At 42.3% G+C, this 23441-nt stretch overlaps 1 long non-coding RNA gene across 2 annotated transcripts; it reads left to right on the forward strand.

Moving 5' to 3' along the window:
• Nucleotides 1-12: 12 nt before the first annotated feature.
• Nucleotides 13-16590, forward strand: LOC129699077 (uncharacterized). Of its 2 annotated transcripts, XR_008723775.1 has the most exons (6): nucleotides 13-181; nucleotides 633-739; nucleotides 2137-2326; nucleotides 2938-3015; nucleotides 4637-4703; nucleotides 14178-16590. It is a non-coding gene; the product is annotated as an uncharacterized LOC129699077 (long non-coding RNA). The 2 variants fall into 2 exon arrangements; XR_008723776.1 differs by lacking the exon at nucleotides 2137-2326.
• Nucleotides 16591-23441: the final 6851 nt, after the last annotated feature.

Here is a 23441-nt window from a genome sequence, read left to right on the forward strand (position 1 = left end):
CCGATAGAACAAAAGAAGCACATGAAAGGTGTGTCTCGGATTACTTTTGTGGACTCCAGGCACACTACAGCCTCTGTGACTACAATTTCCTTCCTGGTAAATTTGCTTCCCTAGCTCATTCTTTATCCCTGCATAGAGAAGGAAGCATCAAGCTTCAGCTTGCCTGCCAGCTCCATTTGAGGTTAGACACAAGGAACTGCAGATGCTGGTTTACACAAAAAAAATGCAAAGTGCTGGAGTAACTCAGCAGATCAAGCAGCATCTCTGGAGAACATGGATAGGTCAAAACCCCTCTTCAGACTAATTGTAGTAGGGGGGGGGGGAAAGGAAAGGGGAAATCAGGGAGAGAGATGGGGGCAGGACAAAGCCAGGTAAGTGATGAGTGGTTACAGGTGAAGGGGAAAGGAGGGGGGGGGGGGGGGTTTTGGCAGATAGTCGGGCAAAGAGCAGAAACAAAAAGAAAAAAAGTGAGATAAGGAGATAATATGAACTGGAAAGTCAGAAGAAGGAATATACAGGTGGTGGGGGGGGGGGGGGGTGGAGATGGGTGCACATGCTGGTGAGGTGCAGGACACTCTCATGTTGAGATATTGGATCTCCCAGTTGCTGACAATTTTAACTCTATTTTCCAGTCCCATTCTGACTTTTCATCCTGGGCCTCTCAATTGCCAGAGTGAAGCCACACACAAACTGGAGGATCAGAACCTCATCATCTGCTTGGGTAGCTTACGATCCAAAGGTACAAACAATGAATTCTCCAATGTTGGGTAATTAATCGACATATGTCCTCTCATCCCGCTCCCCCTCTTTTCCCCCCTCATTTCACCAGGGACCACCTGGATGCACACTCACTTCTTCCCTTCCTCCAGTTTCCCTCCAACTATATTCCTTGCTCTGGCTTCACATCTCATGCCTATTCAATCCTTATTTCCTTATTTCACACTTTTTGGCTTTTCATTTCCGGCCTTAGTCCAACCAAAAGAAAAAAAATCCTTCAGTTGTGACAAAATCATTCAGTTGCCTGGCTTTGACCTGCCTCTATCTCTCTTACAGCTTCCTTCCCCCTTCTACAATCTGTCTGAATCCAAAGTATTGCGAACCCATGTTCTCCAGATCCTAATCCAGCACTTTGTGTCCATTTGAGCGTACCGGATAAACAGTGACCAGCAATGATCTACCCAACTGGTCAATCATTCAAAAGTCGTATTAAACTAAGTGTACAAAAGATCAACACGTGGTCCAACACAAGCGAGTCCCGGCTTTTGAATATTCATAGTGAAACATCGAAAACCAGTGATGGCCACCATACCTTAATGCACCTTACTGTTTGAATCCACATAGTACAGAGTGACAAATCTTCTTCTCATTGAGCTTCACCAGTATTTACACCAGCTCTCAAACCCTATCCGAAGTTCTATCTAGTATGGAATTTGCAACCCCATTGATTGGTACAGAAGAAAAATGACATGATTTTATTCCAACTTATTCGCATTTTGATCAATGTTTTAATCACTTAAAATAATTTTTGCTAATTTTATTTTTCCTTTAAATGTTTTTCATTTCTTATGATTTTCAATTATATTTGGATGTCAGACGCATTCAGAGACATTTATAAGTCTGGGCAGATTTAACAGCCTGCATAGCAAGGGGCAGGGCTTTAATGGTTGCCAGAACTACCAGGGAGTTTCTGAGGGCACAGCCATTCCAGTTCGCTGGTGGAAATCTGCCATCACTCAAGATCTTATTTCTGAACTGCAGAGAATTGTGAATCTGTGGAATTCTCTGCTACAGAAGGCAGTGAAGGCCAATTCACTGGATGTTTTCAAGAGAGAGTTAGATATAGCTCTTAGGGCTAATGGAATTAAGGGATATGGGGAGAAAGCAGGAATGGGGTACTGATATTGGATGATCAGCCATGATCATATTGAATGGCGGTACTGGCTCGAAGTGCCGAATGCAGCTATTTTCTATGTTTCTATGAATTAGTCTGAAGAAGAGTCTCAACCCAAAATGTCACCCATTCCTTCTCTCCAGATGTGCTGCCTGTCCCGCTAAGTTACTCCAGCATTTTGTGTCTATCTTCAGTTTAAACCACCACTGCACTTCCTTCCGACACATCTTATTTCTTATCTTCAGGTTGCATTAGACTAGCATGTAGACCGTCTGAACTAGATTGGGTAAGTACGGGCATGGGTGTCCATGGGTAATGACTGCCTGCAAAATCTGGGCACTCAATTGCGATGTTTCTCCATGATGAAACTGGGCCTCTAATCATCTACAACTTGCCAAATATTTTTTCAAGTCTGTCATCCTAACGCCATAAATCGTAAGTCAATACTTAGTCAACGTGCCTTTTTTACAATTACTTCCCATTCTCAGGGAAATCTACTAAATCAAGGGTGAAAAGCTTGTCTTTGTAAATTAACTGATGCAGGTTTGATCACGCAATGATAAGAGAAAGCAAAGTTTTCTATTCAGAATATTGGTGCTTTGAACGTAAAGGTTTTATAATCTGATTGAAATGACTTTGGTTATTTGCCCTATTATCTTGGATAAGGTTCAATTTTAACAGGTATTAATTACTTTTACAATTATTTCAAATATGTCTTGTTAATACACTGTGCATCTGAAAATATATGTAAGAATGAAAGGGAGGTAAACTGACATGATCAAAGATGCTGCATTATCCACACATTTGAAAGAAACATATGAATTATGACTGGATAGTTTATTGACCTTCCATGTAAATAATCTGCCCTGCACATCTCTTTTAAATGTTGCCCCTCTCACATTAACACAATGCCCTTAAATCAAGTGATTAATGGGTAAGGATGGGCATTTACTTTAACAGTACAGATATTAGAAATTATAAAGTATCAGAATATTGTGAATTTTACATTTTATTTATGAACAAATACTTGTGTATTTATTTGGTAGCATGTCTGATGGTACAAGAACACTGGTGGTAAATGCAAAGCCTGGTGCATGCTTTAGACAAGGACTATTCATATGACGGTAAGCAGCGCCATATCCATAGGTATGTAAAAGATAGAAATAGAATATATTTCAATGGTATGAATTGCCATTTAATGTAAAGGTGACTGATGACTGTGTAAGTCAGTGGTCATTTTGAAATATCAAAGGGAATTGAAGCATTTGGTATGGTTTGGGTCCTGTTATTCGATGCAAATTTTCTGGATATCTTCACATGGCCTTTTCACCTGTGGACATTCTCATGGCCCCGAGGTCATTGTGGCCCACGGTTGTTTTCTTCTGTCTCGAGTTATTCCTGTGATCCAAAGGAAAGCTGGGCTTAGTCCAAGACTTATTGTGCTGGCATTGAATTACAGGCCAGCACAGGTTGGGGGAGTCAGGGTGGGGAGGGGGGGAAGGTCACCTGATGCACAGAAGGTGAAATGGAGACCACCAAAGATACGTGTGACTTTTCCACACCATACTCTTTCACAGTCAGCACGGACTTCAGTAGTTGTGTACATCAGCACAACGCATCAGGAACGTTTGATGAACCTTCCAGATGGTACTGAGGTGACCTGTGAGATTCAGACGTGATGAAATGCATTCATCAAAGCAAATCTCTTTTCTCAAGCTGTATTGTTTTTACCACACTATTAACCTTGAAAGACCTGAGGGAGTTGCAAGCACTCCTACTTTTGCAGTGTCATGGTTATTTTATAAATGAGGCCGTTAAATTATTCGGATAGAAAATTATGTGTTATCCTCAGTCATTCATTTTACTCAGTACACTTACATTCAGCAGCTGTGTACTTATTTTTGGTGAACTGCGAGACAGTGTTGGTTGTTATCTTTAAACAGCTTCTGCCAAGCCAGCAATCCATATTCATTTGAAGGTCCACATCTATACTTTCTCTTTACTGATGCCAAGACATTTGCATTTCAAGCGTTTCTGTGTTTTTTTTTCCTGAACATTTATTCTGCCGTGCTGAATTTTTTGCTATTCTGCTTTATTTGTTACATTTTTTCCCCCATAACCATAACAAGATCCGAAAGTCACAGTTAGGAGTGTGAATGTTTGGTTTCCAGGCATGTCTGACTTCGTAACACAGTGGCCAGCCACTAACAATCCTTCAATGACTGCTATGCCATTTTACGAAAAACATTCAAACCATGTTGCTCTCAAGCTGCCGGCTGATTAATAATTTAGTTTGCAAGCCTCTTTTTTGGCAGGGTTTAAAAAAAAATGTCACCCTTAAATATTTCTGCATATTTGCACAATGAGTTTCATAAACATGGTCAAACAGTGTTTACAGAATGTTTTTTTACTGAACTGGGAAACTAGTTGATCAAAAGGTTAAAAGGTTTTGCAAAGTCAGAATGGTGATCAAACCTTCCCGATCAGTTCGAAGCTTAAACTCTTCATCGCTGATCAAGCAATTTGTGATCGTCTTCATGCCAGTTGTTCATTACTGTATTGGGTAATTCTATTTAATCATTTCCTAATTTACAATATGGTAGCAATGGAATATGTGCCCCACAGTCATTTATAATTATGAAAGGCGTTAATACGCCATTGATATTATCAACAAATAGTTTTGACAGCATTGTTCCCAACTGCATTTTGCCACTATTTGCAAATGATGATTTATGTTCCCTGCAGACCTTCTGACTGCTGATTATGGATGGAATAACATCGGTCAACTCCACTTGCCGTCATCAGATTTCAGGTTACACAAAAACATTGCCTGTCAAGAGTGGTGTAGAAATTGATCTGCACGGTAATTAGTTGGTGGGGTATTCAGTTGCCACAGTCACCCGATAGTCCAGTAATTAACAGTACGGTGATCTGTTGTTGAGCTAATCAGCTAGTTTGGTAATCAATTAGTGTGCTAATCAGTTGGTGCAGTGATCAAAGGGTACAGTGGTGGACCAGTACATTGGCTGTAGAAAGAAAGAACTGCAAATGCTGGTTAATACACAAAAGGACACAAAACACTGGAGTAACTCAGCAGGTAGCATTTCTGGAGAATGTGGATAGGTGACATTTTGGGTCGGAAGAAGCATTCCAACCAGAACATCACCTACAGTGCATTCAGAAAGTATTTAGACCCCTTCATCTTTTCCACATTTTGTTACATTACAGCGTTATTCTAAAATGTGTTAATTTTTTTTTAAATCATCATTCTACACACAATACCTCATAATATAAAAGCGAAAACAGGCTTCTAGAAATTTTGCAAATTATAAAGAAATATCTGAAATATCATATTTACATAAGTATTCAGACCCTTTGCAATGACACTCAAAATTGAGCTTCGGTGCATCCTGTTTCCATTGATTATCCTTGAGATGTTTCTACAACTCGATTAGTCCACAAGTGGTAAATTAAATTGATTGTACATGATTTGGAAAGGCACACACCTGTCTATATAAGGTCCCGCAGTTGACAGTGCATGTCAGAGCAAAAACCAAGCCATGAAGACAAAGGAATTGTCCGTAGACCTCTGAGACAGGATTGTGTCGAGTCACAGATCTGGGGAAGGGTATAAAATAATTTCTACTGCATTTCAGGTCCCAAAGAGCACGGTGGGCTCCGTCATTCTTAAATGGAAGAATATTGAAACCACCATAGAGCTTGATAGAGCTGGCTGCCCAGCCAAACTGAGAAATCAGGGGAGAAGGGCCATGCTCAGGGAAGTGACCAAGAACCCGATGGTCACTCTGATAGAGCTCCAGGGTTCCTCTGTGGAGATGGGAGAAACTTCCAGAAGGACGGCTATATCTGCAGCACTCTACCAAATAGGCCTTTATGGTAGAGTGGCCAGACGGAAGCCAATCCGCAGTAAAAGGCACATGACCGCCCGCTTGGAGTTTGCCAAAATGCACTTAAACAAGATTGAACTCTTTGGCCTGAATGCCAGTGTCACGTCTGGAGGAAACTGGGCACCGCTCATCACCTGGTCAATACCATACCTACAGTGATGGCAGCAGCAGGAACTGGGAGGTTAGTCAGGAGCAAAGTACAGAGAGATCCTTGATGAAAACCTGCTCCAGAGTGTTCAGGACCTCAGACTGGGGCGGAGGTTCACCTTCCAATAGGACAACAACCTTAAGCACACAGCCAAGACAATGCAGGAGTGGCTTTGTGACAAGTCTGTGAATGTCCTTGAGTGGCTCAGCCAGAGCCTGGGCTTGAACCCGATCGAATATCTGAAAATAGCTGTGCATCGACGCTCCCCATCCAACCTGACAGAGCTTGAGAGGATCTGCAGAGAAGAATGGGAGAAATTACCCTAATACAGGTGTGCCAAGCTTGTAGCGTCATACCCAAGAAGACTTGAGGCTGTAATCGCTGCCAAAGGCGCCTCAACAGAGGTATACAAAAATGCTGGAGAAACTCAGCGGGTGCAGCAGCATCTATGGAGCGAAGGAAATAGGTGACGTTTCGGGCCGAAACCCATCTTCAGAGTACTGAGTGAAGGGTCTGAATACTTATGTAAATGTGATATTTCAGTTATTTATTTTTAATTACTTTGCAAACATTTTTAAACATCTGTTTCACTTTTTTATTATGGGGTATTATGTGTTGATTGATAATTTAAATGAATTTAATCCATTGGAGACCAAGGCTGTAACGTAGCAAAATATGGAAAAATGTGAAGGTGTCTGAATACTTTCAGAATGCACTGTATCCATGTTTTCTGGAGATGCTACCTGAGTAACTACACTGAGTTACTGCAGCATTTTGTGTCTTTCCATGGTAAATCAGTTCCTTTCTAAATTTATTTCAGTGTTAGACAAGGCAGAAAATATATAACAATGTGATTCTTCAACTATGGGAAAGATCATGGGAAGGGTCCCAACTCAAAACATCACCTATCCATGTTCTCCAGAGATAGTTCCTGACCTGCTGAGATACTCCAATCCTTTGTGTCCTCCAGTAATTGGTTGGTCTGGTTAGCAGTTGAAGCAGTATCAGTTGATGCAGAAATAATTTGGCACGGCAACAAAGCAAAGTACTGGAGAAACTCAGTGGGTCAGATAGCATTTGTGGAAGCAAATGGACAACGACGTTTCGGGTTGGGACCCTTCTTCAGACTCATCAATCAGGCGGTGCAGTGTTCAACTGGTGCAGTATTTCACTGGCTCGGTAATGAGCTAGTGAGATAGTTAATTGATGTGCTAATCGGTGAGCTCATTTACAGAACAGCTGGGAAACTTCAGCTTCTGTCATCTCTGGTTTAAGGCAAAGGTCACCCTAACGTCATTTATTGAGCTGCAATACACAATCACTTGCCTATGCACACATTCAAAGGCTGAGGATCAGCTCATTGTCAACTCATTAGTCATTGTGTGATAGGGTGATCCTGCCACTTAATGTTCTTATAACAAAAATCCTCAACCATCTCCCCCTTCGGTAAATCACAACATCTTAACAATTTAAACAAAAACACTTTCCATATTTTGTGGGTGCCTCTCATAAAATCTGGTCATTTGAGGTAAATGGCGTTTGAATAGCAAGATCTCAAACTTAATACAAAATTCATGGGCACCGTTCATCTCTGAGATAGAATACCCATTGCAGTCACATCAAACCCTCTGCAGATGTATTGCAAACATTGCCTCCACAAGAGAAACAAATCAACATCAGTGTCTTCTCCTAGGCTACTGTCCCAGCATTGAAGTCCTAATTACACCCAGTCTATCGACTGTTGTCCCCATATCCACAATACCATATGATACAATACTTTATTTATGCAAGGTGGGAAATTGATCTGCAAACAGTCATAATACATAATACACAAAATACATGAAAGATGAAATTAAAGTGACGAGTGGAATGGATTGTGGATGTGCAAATATTGGGGAGGTGGGGGAGGGAGGGGGTTTAGGAGAGTCTGTTTACCCCACTACAGAAGGGGGAGAAGTTGTACAGTTTGATAGCCAAAGGGAAGAAGGATTATGTAACTAAAAAAGAAATGGGTTTGCTTAGAAACTGCTGGTAAAATATAGTTTGCCATTGGAAAATTAATAATTTTGCTCCCTTCTATACAGAATAGATTCCAACAACAATCTGTTTCAGGTACAAAATGGAAATTCCACTCATAGTTCAGTTGGAAGTGCAATCTGTTAACACTCTAGGCCCAAGAAGCAATCCTGGATACAAGCCATCAGGGTTGCAATATGATACCCAAAGTTGGAACATTGCACCAAATTCTGTAACCAAAAACACATTATGTTGATGATTAGATGTTTGATTAAGACACAAACCATATAAACACTATCGCTGGTACTTCTAAATTATAACTTACAGAGATTTTCAAACAGTGGTAATTTGATAAATATGGGATTTGTGAACTGGATGTATCCTGAGAAAATCAATAGACGTTTACAGTTATAATATTTATGACATTTTAAATGTGTTGAGTGCAGTGCAGGGACAATAGGTCTTTTGAGATTAGGTTTTAGCAGCTCCTGGTTTTATTCAATTGCAATAAGAATTAAAAGAAGTCTGAAACTGTCTTAATCCATTTTCAGATTTAGTTTGCATTGTTCACCATGAGAAGATTGGAATACAGGTGCACAACCTTTTATCCGAAAGCCTTGGGACCAGACACTTGTCGGATTTCGGACATTTTCGGATTTCAGAATGGAAGATTTTTAGCGTAGATTAGGTAGGTAGCGCGGGCGGCTTGAAAAGTCTGGAGCAGCTGCCTCCTCCCCGGAGACCGGGAGAATCATTGCATAAATGTTAGTCAGTTAGTTTGGAGGGATTTTATGTGGTGGTGGTGGTGTAGGGGTGAAGAGGGAAACTTTAATTCTTAGTCCCCTACCTACCTGGTCGGCGACTCCCAACCTCGCGGAGCTGGGGGCTCCGTCCGGCCGCGGGCAGCACCAGTTGTAGCTCCGACCGACCCCGGCATAAAACTCTACCCCTGGCTGCGAGGCGCTCCAAATCCAGCGCGGCCCGCAAAATTCATGGGACGTCCCAGCTCCGAGAATGTACCATTGCAGGGAGTCGGCGGCGTCGCAGCGCTGGGATACCAGCGGGGAGCGGGCAATGCCTTACCGGGTCGCCGTGCGGCAAGCTCCGGAGCGCTGTGGCCGCCTTCTTCCAACATTCGCGGAGCGTCGCTGGATTTGGAGCCGCGGAGCTGGGGGCTCCGTCCGGCCGCGGGCGGCGCCGGTTGGAGCTCCGACCCCGGCAACTCTACCCCTGGCTGCGCGGCTCCAAATCCAGCGACGCTCCGCGATGTTGTGTGTCGGCGGCCACAGCGCTCCGGAGCTTGCCGCACGGCGACCCGGTAAGGCATTGCCCGCACCCCGCTGGTATACCAGCGCTGCGACGCCGCCGACTCCCGACATTCGCGGAGCTGGGGTGTCCGGCCGCGGGCCGCGCTGGATTTGGAGCGCCTCGCCGCCAGGGGTAGAGTTGCCGGGGTCGGAGCTACAACCGGCGCTGCCCGCGGCTCCACCGGCCACAGCGCTGCGGAGCTTACTGCACAGCGACCCGGTAAGGCATTGACCGCTCCCTGCCTCTCCGACCAGGTAGGGACTAAGAATTAAAGTTTACCCCTTCACCCCCCTTCACATAAAAGCCCTCCAAACTAACTGACTAACATTTAAGCAATGATTTACAGATGTTTAAGCGTCTCCCGATCTCCAGGGAGGAGGCAGCCGCTACAGTAGTACAGACCTGGGTTGACCGTGGGTCGTTTTGGGTCAAGTTTGGCGCCAAACGCGAGCTTTGGTGCGCAGACGACATCTGGAAAAAATGGCCGGTTTTCGGAGCTTTTCGGTTTCTGGAACTCCGGATAAAAGGTTGTGCACCTGTAATTGAATTGAAAGAATACCATGAATGTTGTACTATTTGCATTGAGACTCTTTTACTGAATCCTAACCTTCAATGGTTCATATTCTAATGTTGCCCAATAAATTAATTTATCATTTGTAGGCCATGAAGTTGTAGTATTATTGGCTGGAAATGAAAATATCCTAGTCAAATCATTTTAACAACTTAATAGAGGGACTAGACTATGTTCTTCATTCTGCACATACGCTTTCTACTGTGCAAGTTGGCAAAAATTGTACAGAGCATTCAATCAAATGCAGCTGATTTTGAGCTTCATATCTCGATCGCAACTAAGAGTAGAGGTTGAAAAGACAAACAGAAAAAACCTACCCCTTTTCACCAGGAGTGGACAATGAGCAGATATCAGAGAAGAAAATAAAGTGCTGGGGTAATTCAGTCAGTCAGGCAGCATCTTTGGAGAACATGAATAGGTGATGTTTCAGGTCAAAATCCTTCTTCAGACCTCAGAGAAAGTGTGAAAAGATTGGTTGTAAAATGTATTTTGTATAACCGCTAAGAGCCCTATGGAAGATTTCTCAACATTTTGCTCCTTCAATTTTTAAATTATGACCAGAATAACGACTAAAAGACTCACAAATAGAGTCTATTGTTAATTGTTAAATACTTCACCACTTAAACGGTGCTTAAATTTAGTTTCAAAATGGAAAGTTATACATCACTCTATCATAGAAACATAGAAACATAGAAAATAGGTTCAGGAGGAGGCCATTCGGCCCTTCGAGCCAGCACCGCCATTCATTGTGATCATGGCTGATTGTCCCCTATCAATAACCCATGCCTGCCTTCTCCCCATATCCCTTGACTCCACTAGCCCCTAGAGCTCTATCTAACTCTCTCTTAAATCCATCCAGATTTGGCCCCCACTGCCCTCTGTGGCAGGGAATTCCATAAATTCACAACTCTCTGGGTGAAAAAGTTTTTTCTCACCTCAGTCTTAAATTACCTCCCCTTTATTTTAAAACTGTGGCCCCTGGTTCTGGACTCGCCCAACATTGGTAACATTTTTCCTGCATCTAGCTTGTCCAGTCCTTTTATAATTTTATATGTTTCTATAAGATTCCCCCTCATCCTTCTAAACTCCAGTGAATACAAGCCTAGTCTTTTCGATCTTTCCTCATGTGACAGTCCCGCCATCCCAGAGATCAATCTCGTGAACCTACGCTGCACTGCCTCAATCACAAGGATGTCCTTCCTCAAATTAGGAAACTGTACACAATACTCCAGATGTGGTCTCACCAGAGCCCTATACAACTGCAGAAGAACCTCTTTACTCCTATACTGAAATCCTCTTGTTATGAAGGCCAACATTCCATTAGCTTTCTTCACTGCCTGCTGTACCTGCACGCCAACGTTCAGTGACCAGTGTACAAGGGAAATGTTCCAAACTTAATTTCCTCCTTACTTTGTATTGAGAGATGCTAAATCATGCCTCAGAATATGGTTCTCCTGCATTCATTTTATTATTCTATATGGCACTGGGATGAGCAAGGCTCCCTCAATGAGTTTCATTTATTTTATTTTCAAGATGAAATAATGCTGGGAATGCCATCATTTATTGCCCATCCCCAATTACTTTTGAGGAGCCGCCTTCTTAAACCGCTGACGCAAGGCAATCCCACAATGTTATTGTGTAGGTAATTCCATGATTTAGGCCTTTGACAGTGAAAATCAAGTTGTTGCATTACTTGAGCAAAAGACAAATTGCTGGAGGCTCTTTTTGAATAAGGGTCTCAACCCGAAACATCATCTGTTCAAATCCCTCCATAGCTGCTGTCTGATCCATTAATTTCCCCCAGCAGTTTCTTTTTTGTTCAGGATTGCAGCATGTCTTTCATATCTCGTGGTATATGACTTAGAGGGGAACAATTATCTGGAGTCTTGATGTTAGGAGTCCTGGATCTGGGACATGCTGTTGGAGTAGCTAAGTTGAATAATTACCATGCATCTTCTGGCGGCTACAGACCGCATGTTCAAAACACCATGAATGGAGGGAAATAACACTAGTGCCAAAATGCTGGTATATTTGGAAATATTCTAGTGGGGAAAAAACACTCCCTAAAAAAACAAAGTTTAACTTTAGAGCAAATTATATACCAGCATTCACAGCAAAGGGATTAAGCAATTAGGAAGTAACTATGTCTGGCATTTGTACTAATTAGCAACACATTCACAAGGAGCATTGGTTTAATGGTTGTTTTGTTTGGTTTACTCTTGAGGCTGTGCTTCATCCTCCACCCATCCCAAAATCCACTCCCTCTTACCTATTCTTCTTCAGCATTCATTATAGCATAACTTCTAATTGTATGCTTGTGGAAGCACCTGCCAGACTTGTTTAACAAATCCACAAAACTGGATTATTTTATTCATCTACCACATTCCATGATAATATGACGTTTCTGTTCATCTAAATAATGTTTTCCAGTTGACACATTAACCATGCATCCTGAATATATTGGAAGCTGCAACTTGATTACAACTGAATTAAAGCCTCTGCTTCAGGGTAAAGTGCATAGCAACCACACCTTTACTGTGCAGAGCAATTTAAAAAGTATGGGGCAAGTCAGTTCAAGTGATGTGTTGCATTTCAACAATGCAGGACAGTACACTGGAGTCTCAAAAGCCATACATCATACATAGGTTAAAATAACAAGGTGATACCTAACAATAACCCAGGAGAACAATTTGCCCAAAGCCTCTCATTTCCAGGTTAAGGCAAAATGTTTTGATAACTGTTTTTGACATCAAAATGTCAATTACATTTTCATATGAGATAAAGTTAACCTGTTCACTGCCAAGTTTTTTTTTCACACTTTTGACCGTGACCCGAGTCCACTCGGGATTCGCACTGAACAGGTTCATCTTTTTGGGCTTTATTTGTTTCTCTTCAACCACGATGCAGGTTTACATATGCAGGTTAAGAGGCGCTCCAAGGTGGGCAGTTTGAAAGGTGGAAACAAAGGCCACTTGTTCCTGGTAGTTCCTGCAGGAACATTCACAACATCCTTTGCAGGAATCAGCCCATTACTGATTTTCTGTGCTTGGACATTGCAAACCTCTAGGTCAGAAGCACGCACATCTGAGTCCTTACTCCACTGTTGGGAGTCAACACAACTTTGCGTGGTGCTGCACCAGCTTCCACTCAAAGTCAATAAACAAAGTTGCTGGACAGACACAAAAATGCTGGAGTAACTCAGCGGGGCAGGCAGCATCTCTGGAGAGAAGGAATGGGTGATGTTTCGGGCTGAGACCCTTCTTCAGACTGAATACGACCTAAAACGTCACCCATTCCTTCTCTCCAGAGATGCTGCCTGTCCCGCTGAGTTACTCCAGCATTTTGTGCCTATCTTCGATTTAAACCAGCATGTGCAGTTCTTTCCTCCACAAAGTTGCTGGCCATCCATTTCAGGAAGAAGGATGAGTACCCACCTCATCTACATCAATGCTGAAGTGGTGATGGTTGAGAGCCTCCAATGCCAAGGCGTAAATATCACCAACAATTTGGCCTGGTCCAACTGCATTATGAAGAAGGGTTGCAATCCGAAATGCAACCTATCTATTTTCTCCAGAGAAGCTACGTATCCCTCTGAGTTACTCCAGCTTTTTGTGTCTATCTTTGGTATAAACCAGTATCTACATTTCCTCTTTACTATGTTCATGCTATGGCCAAGAAAGCACATTAGAAGCTCTACTTTCTCAGAAGGCGAAGAAAATCCAGCATGTCTCCTCATGCGCCATAGAAAGCATCCTATCAGCATGCATCACAACTTAGTTTAGCAAACATCCCTGCCCAAAACCACAAGAAATTGCAGAGAGTTACGGACGCAGCCCAATCAACCACATGAACCAGTCTTCCTCCAGCCCCCAAACCAACCTTCTTCCATTCCTGTCCCCTGCCCGTCGACTCCATGTTCACTTAATGAAATAGGGAAAGTAGCCTCTGGCAAGGTGCCATCATAATCAAGGACCACTTACACCCTGACCATCTCCCTCTCCTGTCCTCCCATAAGCTAGGGTGTAGTCTTGATCTTCCAACCAACCACATTGTCGACCTTGTGCTTTTTCTCTGTAAATGTAATGCGATAATGCTGCAACTATATTTTCTGCACTCTGGTATTTTTTTCTTTGCACTACCTGTTGCATTCTGTTGGTTAGAATGTACTCATGTACAGTATGATTTGAATGTATAGCACACATGTGTATTTTGGTACACATGACAATAATAAGCCAATACTAACACAATGAGATAGTTTATAATGATCAGCAATAACCAGAACTGGATAATGTTTGACTCTTTGTTAAATCGTGTTTTTCTTTGTTTACCATCAAGTTGAAGCATGCAGAGTACATCCTCATCGTGCCTCAAAAAGGCAACCAGCATCATCAGGGACCCACACCACCCTGGCCACACAATAATTTCACTCCTGCCTTCAGGATGAACATATAGCCTGAAAACTGTAACGTCCAGGTTCAGGAACAGCTTCTTCCCTACAGACTTTAAACACTACAACACTAAGCTCTGAATTCCATAGACTTGGAGGCATTGGTTTTGTCTTTTTGCACTATTATTGTTTGTTTGTTTGTTTTTATGTGAATGTTTAATCGATTTAAACCAGCATCTGCCGTTCTTTCCTTATTCTGTTGTGCTGCTGAAAGTAAGAATTTAATTGTTCTGTCTGGGACACAGCGATAAAACACTCTTGATTCTTGACTCTACATCTGAGGAACAATACGTCTGTCAAAGCAACATTTCAGTGTTAAAATAAGAATGCTCTAAATTCATATCAGGTCAGGCAATAGCTGCAAAGACAACGACTGAGTTGATATTTCAATCCGATAAAAGTTCATCAACCTGGAACGTTATCACCATCCAGCATTGGGATTTTAGTGCAGATTTCCAGCATCCGCAGTATTTTTGCTTCTGAACATATCCTCAGTGCTACATTTAATGTCAGTGTCTGCTCACATCTCTGAGTGATGCACAAAACTTAAACCACGCAAATTAGCAATGAATGTAAGGATCACCACAATAGACATTAACTTTCAGACGTGAAACTGAGCCTCTTCGATAAGGACTGCAAGACGATGTCATTTCTCCTATGATCAGAGAGGAGGAATCTTTATTTTTAGGGGACTAACAAGCTTGCTGGAGTCAAAACACAATACTCGGCTCTAGTGGTTTTAAATATGATGTCTATTTTTAGTTGTTTATTATTATATTCAGCAAGGACTTGGTACCTTGCCTTACTTGGAATGGCAGCTCTGAGCTTGTGAAGCAGGTAAAATATCCAAGACTGGCTTGGATATGTGTCTGCTCAAAATACTGTGATCTTCCCACGTTAGTTCACAACATATTTTGTCATCTGGCTGGGAGATAATAGCTACTATCCTCCGGTTGGAAGCCATTGATGTTTACAGTACTTGCACATGAAGGAATTTATTTTTAAACTATCAGCCCAAACTGTAAAATTTCAAGTCAGCTATGTCACACCTCTGCTTTGAGAAATCGTATGACTGAATATTGTATTGAATGCATCCTACATGTTACGTTTATTGCAAAATTGTATCGAGCATAATTTGCTCTGACTTCTAATAGGTGTTCTCTAAAGGGCGACACAGTGGCACAGTGGTAGAGCTGCTGCCTCACAGCGCTGGAGACCTGAGTTCAATCCTGACTGCGGGTGCTGTCTGTACGGAGTTTGTACGTTTTTTTTGTGACCACGTGGGTTTTCTCAGGTGACCCAGTTTCCTCCCACATTCTAAAGACATACAGGTTAATTGTAGGTTAATTGGCTTCTGTAAAATGCCCCTAGTGTGTAGGGTGCGAAAGTGGGATAATATTGAACTAGTGCGAACAGGTAATCAATGATTGATGTGGACTTAATGGGCCTCTAAAACTAAAAATAAAAAAACTAAAAATAAAATAAAAATAAAAATGAATATTCACTTCAACCTTGATATACATCTGGAACATTTACACTTCTCACTGCTTTATGAACATGATGGAAATTTCACACTGTCTAGTAATGTCTGTGAGCCGGTTTGCTGGTCTATACAAATAACTTGAACAAAAATATCTCTGATTTTCCTGGTTGTGTCACCTTGCATCAAATTTAGCAATGATGTTGTCGGAGCCAGTCAGATTCAGTTTACTCAATGCAGCAGTGACCACTGTGCAATTGGGTCCTTGTCTTTCAACATTCCTCCTTCTTAATACCTAGTGATCTTGTTTGATTTAGCAAAGCATGGAAACTCTCAAGAGAAGATTGGAATGTTCTTATATTTTGATGTCTGTTTAATCAATTCAGTTTTTTTTTTAAATATTGGGTTGAATGTATTAACCTAAAGGAGAAATAACTAATATGTTAAGATTCGTCTTTCAAAGAGGATTCATGCTATTATAGAAGCAGTGTGCAGTGGGGAGCAAAGAGCAAAAGATTGGCCTGTATTCACCCTGTCAATTGCAGCAATACTGATAAAGTAATGGTGCAGAACTGCGAAGTGGTCTCAAGATTCAAGATTCAAGAAATTTATTGCCATGTCAACAAGTTGATAGGAATGTGTCTTGGTTCGCTCTCAGACAGATACAATACAATACAGTACAATACAATACACCACAATAAATAATAGACAATACCGTACAAAGGACAATATGTACAGGAAGGACAGTACCCAGCAGCGTCATATTAAGCGTAAGTGCAAGTGCAAAAGAAAGTGCAAAGTGATTAGTGCAAATTCAAATATCTGATGGCTTGGAGGTAGGTGCTGTCTCTGAAGCGAGATGGTTTACTTTTAATGCTTCTATATCTCCTTCCTGATGGGAGGAGATTAAAGAGGTAATGTGCTGGGTGAAAGTGATCTGCTATGATTTTTTTGGCCTTTCTGGTGAGTCTTGTTGAGTAAAGTGATGTCACTGAGGGAAGTCTGCTGCAACCGATGATCTTAGAAGCTCGGCGCACTATTCTCTCCAGCCAAATCTTATCCTGCGAGGTTGTGTGACCATACCAGACAAGCATAGAGGATGTGAGTATGCTTTCTATGGTAGACCTATAGAAGTGGGTCATGGCTGGTCGACCGACCCTGAATTTTTTAAGCTGCCGCAGGAAGTAGAGTCGCTGGTGGCACTTACTGATTATGAGACTGGTGTTGAAATGAAATGAAATGAAATGAAATGAAATGAAATGAAATGAAATGAAATGATGAAATGAAATGATTCAATTTATTGTCATTGTCAGTGTACAGTACAGAGACAACGAAATGCATTTTTAGCATCTCCCTTGAAAGGGAGACACAGGGCGTCGCGGTGTGCCCGCGCCTGCCGCCGTACATTCCATTACAGGCAAAGGTGGGTGAAGTGTCTTGCCCAAGGACACAATGACAGTATGCACTCCAAGCGGGATTTGAACCGGCTACCTTCCGGTCGCCAGCCGAACTCTTAGCCCATTGTGCTATCTGTCGCCCTATAATAATAATCTTATTTATATAGCACATTTTCAGTCAACTTGCATTGACCCCAAAGTGCTTCACATAATTACATTACATTACACACAGGCAAAGGTGGGTGAAGTGTCTTGCCCCAAGGACACAACGACAGTATGCACTCCAAGCGGGATTCGAACCGGCTACCTTCCGGTCGCCAGCCGAACACTTAGCCCATTGTGCCATCTGTCGCCCTGTCGTGTTGAGCTCCCATGATAGGGATTGATGTATGGTGGTCCCGAGGAACTTAAAGGAGGTGACCCTCTCAACCATCTCTCCATTGATGAAGAGAGGGAGGAGGGGGTTGGCCCTCTTTCTGAAATCAACAACCAGCTCCTTAGTTTTTGAGATGTTAAGTATGAGGTTGTTGTTCTCACACCACCTTACTAGCTCCTCTACTTCACTACGGTAAACGGTTTCGATGTTATTAGTAATAAGACCTGCCACAGATGTGTCATCTGCAAACTTAAATAACAAGACAGAGTCAGAGTGTGAACAGCAAAAATGTGTGTATACAGAGTACAGAAGAGGTGATAAAACGCAACCCTGGGGGGCGCCGATGTTCAGGAACCTAGCCAGTGAGACATGGTTACCAATTTTTACCACCTGTTTTCTGTCACATAGAAAGCTATAGATCCATTTACATAGAGATGAGTTGACCCCCAGTTCCTGTAAAGTGTGTATCAACTTTACAGGAACGATGGTATTGAAAGCGGAGCTAAAATCCACAAAAAGAATGCGAGCATATGTGGATCTGGATTCCAGGTGTTGGAGGATGGAGTGCACACAGAGGGACACTGCATCATCTACACTTCTGTTGGCTCTGTAGGCGAATTGATAGGGGTCAAGTGTAATGCTGGAAAGATGTTTGCATACCAGTCTCTCAAGAACCTACATGATGACTGAAGTTAAGGCAACAGGCCTATAGTCGTTAAGACAAGTGATGTTATTTTTCTTGGGGACTGGTACGATCACAGCTGACTTGAAACAAGCAGGCACAATTGAGAGTTGAAGTGACCAGTTGAAAATGGAGGTGAGGACGGGTGTCAGTTCATTAGAGCAGTGTCTTAATATAGCAGGCGCCACACCGTCAGGCCCTGCTGCCTTCCTGGTGTTAAGCTGGCGGAGCAGGGTTCTGACGTCATGTTCTGAGACAGTAGGAGCTGTGTCACCCAGCTCTGTGGTTAAAGAGGGGGACTGATGGTTGCCCTTGTCAAAACGACTGTAAAAGTCATTGAGCCTCCCAGGGAGAGAGGGGTCGCTGTCTAGAACATGGTGCTTGGTTTTATAGTCTGTGATAGCCTGCAGACCTTGCCACACCCCTTTGATGTCATTAGCTTGTAATTTGTTTTCTAGTTTTACTCTGTAGGAAGCTTTAGCTTTGATCACAGCTCGCTGAAATTCTTATTTCATATTTCATATCTCTTGAATATTATGCCCAAAGGACTCTCTCATCATGAAAGACACAGAGCAAATGATAGAGAATGAAATCCTACAACTTACAAACAAATGTTTATAAGTTGTAGGATAATAAGTGATGAGGAGAGGAGAAGTAACTGGATTGGGAGAGGGAGAATAGAACAAAACCCAAATGTATTAATACGAATAAAACGTTAAAAAAAAAGTGGTTCAAAGGTGCTTTATTTGTGACATATGCAACTGCACAGTGGATTCTTTTTTGCGCATATTACACATCCAGCCACCGCCATGTTTTGGCGTCATTATTCAAAGTTCAAAGTCCGGTCAGGCTGCGCGCTCGATGTACTGGAGCAGTTCCCGTGAAACAAACTCTCCTCTCCTCGCCCAGCCATCTTTGTTTCTTGGGGCCGCCTCCTGCAGCTGACCTTGAAGCCACTGGAGGCATTAACCTGATTCATCCTCCTACCGGTCCTTGCTCCAGGCGTCCGACATCTCCCGCTCCCTCCCGGTCCCGCCTTCGGGCGAGTTCTCGGTCTGACGAGCCTTGGGACAGGTTCCCGGTCCCACCGACCAACGAGACTTTGGGAGATCCCTGCCGACCACCAAGCCTTCGGTCTTCTACATGACATCATAACCCAGCTGCCTTTGAGAATAATGACTGCCCTTGAGAAATTAATGAGTGAATGGCAGAGTAAGTTTGTGAAATGCACACACATTCTTGGACCATGAAGTAAAAAAACTAGTGGCCTCAACTAATGTGATGTGGAACCGTAGAACTGCTTTCATTGCATGTAGGAAATGTTAAGAAATGGTCAAGGTTCACCTGATTTACCTTCCACCTTCCTGATAGGCATAGATTGTTCATTTATCAGGGAGATTAATCTCTATCAATGAATCGACAATAGACTTAGGAACATCGCAATGAAACTCCAGTGGTGGTCACCAGTTTTTCTCCCAGCGTGTCATGTTCCAGTTGCTGTTATCACGATTCCGAAATATCGGATTTGATTTAATGTGTGAAAAAATTGCTTTAAAATTAATTTTCATCCTAAACTTTTTTGTCTTTCAACACAATCTGGAAGTGTTCTAGAGTGCAGACTGCTAGAAGAGTGCGAGCAATTATTTCAAGAGGGCTAGAACACAAAACAAGGATGTAATGCTCAGGTGCTATAAGGCGCTATAAGGCACTGGTCAGGCCACTCGGGCGCTATAAGGCGCTGGTCAGGCCGCATTTGGAATATTGTGAGCAATTTTGGGCACCATATCTGTGGAAGATTGTGCTGCACTGGAGAGGGTCCAGAGGAGGTTTACAAGATTGATTCCAGGAATGAGTGGGTTAACATGTGATGAGCGTTTGACAACACTGGGGCTGCATGCACTAGAGTTTAGGATGAGGGGAAACCTCAATGAAAATTACCAAATAGTGAAAGGCTCGGATAGAGTGGATGCAAAGAGGGTGTTTCTACTAGTGGGAGAGTCTAGGACTAGATGTCATTGCCTCAGAATTAAAGGATGTTCCTTTATGAAGGAGATGAGGAGGAATTTATTTAGTCAGAGGGTGGTGAATATGTGGAATTTTTTGCTACAGAAGGGTGTGGAGACAAAGTCAATAGATATTTTTAAGGCAGAGATTCTTGATTAGTATGAGGAGAAGACATGAGAATTGGGTTTTCGGTCGGTGTGAACTCGGTGGGCCGAAAGCCCTGTTTCCGTGCTGTATCTCTAAACCAAAATATAATACAAAACTAAGTCCTCTATACTGCAAGTACAATATCATCTGACCCATAGCCTGCTTTGTGACTATCATGATTGTTTTTCTTCCATTCAATGTCAGAACTATTTTTGCCTTCTCTTAAATTCTCTTTGGTTTTCAAGGTATATTGGCTTTTACTCCATCCTTTCCTGCAGTTTACGAACCACTCAGTCAACCAGGATTTAACTGTCAAACTTCTGACAATGAATGAGAGATGGTGAAATTTCTCTGGGAATTTTTGTTGGATTACACATTGCTGGGACAAAGTTAAAGGAATATTATTGTTTTAGCATTTTAAGCTTTATTTTAGCCATTGTAAAATAAAATCCGTGAGGTGGTTTCGCAAGTTCCTGTCAACACATGAATGCATGTTTATTGTGTGGCTGGTTTACCCAGTAGCATTCAATCCGTTCAGGTTTTATGGTGGTGAGTGCTTGGAACACGTTGCCGTAAGTGGTGGTTGAGGCACCCAGTGGGCATTTAAGAGACTTTTTGATAGGTACATGGATATGCAGGGAATGGAGTGATATGGATTGCATGTAGGCAGGCAAAAGTTTCCCTTGGCATCATGTTCAGCACAGAGATTGTGGACCGAATGGCCAGTTTCTTGTGCAGTACTGTTCAACGTCCTATGCGCTATATATTGTGCTACATGAGATGAGATGGACTGAGATGAGGAAAAAGAATTTCACCCTGAGAGTTGTGAAAATCTCGAATTTTCTGCCACAAAAAGCAGTGGAGACCAATTCACTGGATGTTTTCAAGAACAAGTTAGATATAGCTCTTAGGGCTAAAGAATCATGGGATATGGGGAGAAAACAGGAATGGGGTACTAATTTTGGATGATCAGCCATGATCATATTAAATGGGTATGCTGCCTCGAAGGGCCAAATGGCCTACTCCTGCACCTATTTTTTATGTTTCTATGAGTAGAACATATTTTTCTTGTAGCCTGAATATCTATCTCCTTGACAGGCAAATAATTCATCCAAATGGATTAGGTAAATAAAATTTTGTAGGTGAATTCAAAATAAATCAAAGCGTATTTAAGAAAAGCCACATAGTGGCTCTATTGATATTTTACATAGAATCATCTTTGGTAGTGATGCTCTAAGATTTTGGTTTGGAGGGCCACTTTCAGAGCGAGCAGTACATCATGGGTTGAACTTCTTGCCAGTACTTCTATTGCAAGACACACTGTTCATCGACAGCAAATTCTCACAACTGGCAATAATGTGTGCTGGAGTGACTCAGTGGGTCAGGCAGCATCGCTAGGGAAAAAGGATGGGTGGTGTTTCGGATCGGGACCCTTCTTCAGACTTCCTCAAAATGGCAGGAGAACAGGCTTACTGGGCTCAGCTGCATTGATATTTATGCTTACACATAAGGCGGCCTTATGCATTGTGTGTTGTTACCATCCAAGTCACTTGCTTGCACACACACATATGCATACGTATGTGCATACCTAGATGCTCAGGCACTTTCTACCTCCCAGCTTCCCAACCCTCTCTTACCACACTCCCAGCCATGCTCAGATTGCTAACTCCCAAGTTCAGAAGCATACAGGAATGCCATTCCTGGTCCCTGGTGCTGGCCATGGAACTAATCTCTACTGTGCAGCTAAAGACGTCTTCTGTATATTCTTCCACACATAAGCCACAGTTTTTACACAAAGTAGATTAATGGAGCCCCTCCAGTGAGCCAATCCTGGATTTGTCACTAATTTCTGTCATGCTGATCTATGGTATCGTTCTGCTTCTGAAATATATTTCCCACTGCAGAAAAATTACTGAAAGGATATGAGCAATTGTTATAAACTGACTATTTATCATTCAGAAGTCTGGTATTTAACGAGGATGAAGAAAATATTTCCAAGACAGATTGGTCCCTTGATGATTGCTGAACCACCGCAGAGTTTAGGCTTTGTGTGTTTGTTTACCAAACAAACAGAGAGTATTGTAAAACCCTTAATAATTGGAAAATTCCTGATGGTATTTACACTTGTTTTTGTTTAACTTACAGGCAATCAACGCAGATTTGCATCTCCCAAAAGGAATTTGGATGCAAACAATTGTCTTAACGACTGACTGATTTCTCTGTAATAACAGGAACTTTGGCTTATAGTCAATTAACAAACTATTGCAGGCTAATAACAATCTCAAGCAACTTGCCTGTTCTTGTTTTTTTCTCTTCACTTCCAAGTGTGCACATTCCAGGCTTAGGGCATGAGTAGTTTGGGTGAATTGGATTTTACATTGTGCTTTCACCTCTTGCATCTGGATTTGAATGCTTAGTTTAGTTTATTGGTTTAGAGACACAGCGAGGAAACAGGCCCTTCGGTGCACCGAGTCCGCACCAATCAGTGATCCCTGTACATTAACACTACCCTACACACACTAGGAACAATTGTTTTACACTTATATCAGGCCAATTAACCCACAAACCTGAGCGTCTTTGGAGTGTGGGGGGAAACCAAAAATCACGGAGAAAACCCACCTGGACACGGGTAGAATGAACAAACTCCGTACAGACCACACCCGTAGTCGGGATCGAAACCGGTTCTCTGGCGCTGCAAACACTGTAATGCTGCACCACCGTGCTGCCCCTCTTGTTCCTTTCCACTGTGCTAGGAAAGATCATGGCGGAAATTAAATTGCAAATTGCTGGATAGAATGCTTAAGCCTGGGAGTAGAAAAAAACAAATTATATGTAGCCAAAAAAACTCCAAATAAGGGAGCGTCAACTCAGCCCATAGAATATGAAATATTACACAACTGCAGCTCTATATAATCTTGAAGAGGTTGCAGAGTTTATTTCAAATATATAAAATTACAAGAGGTATGGATTAGGTAGACTGTCGGAAGATTGAAAAGTAAATGACTAGAGGACATAAGCTTTAATGTGGGAGGTGCAACGTGCAAAGGAGATGTACAAGCCAATATT

Source organism: Leucoraja erinacea, chromosome 7 (assembly GCF_028641065.1).
Source record: "Leucoraja erinacea ecotype New England chromosome 7, Leri_hhj_1, whole genome shotgun sequence".
Lineage (NCBI taxonomy): Eukaryota > Metazoa > Chordata > Chondrichthyes > Rajiformes > Rajidae > Leucoraja > Leucoraja erinaceus.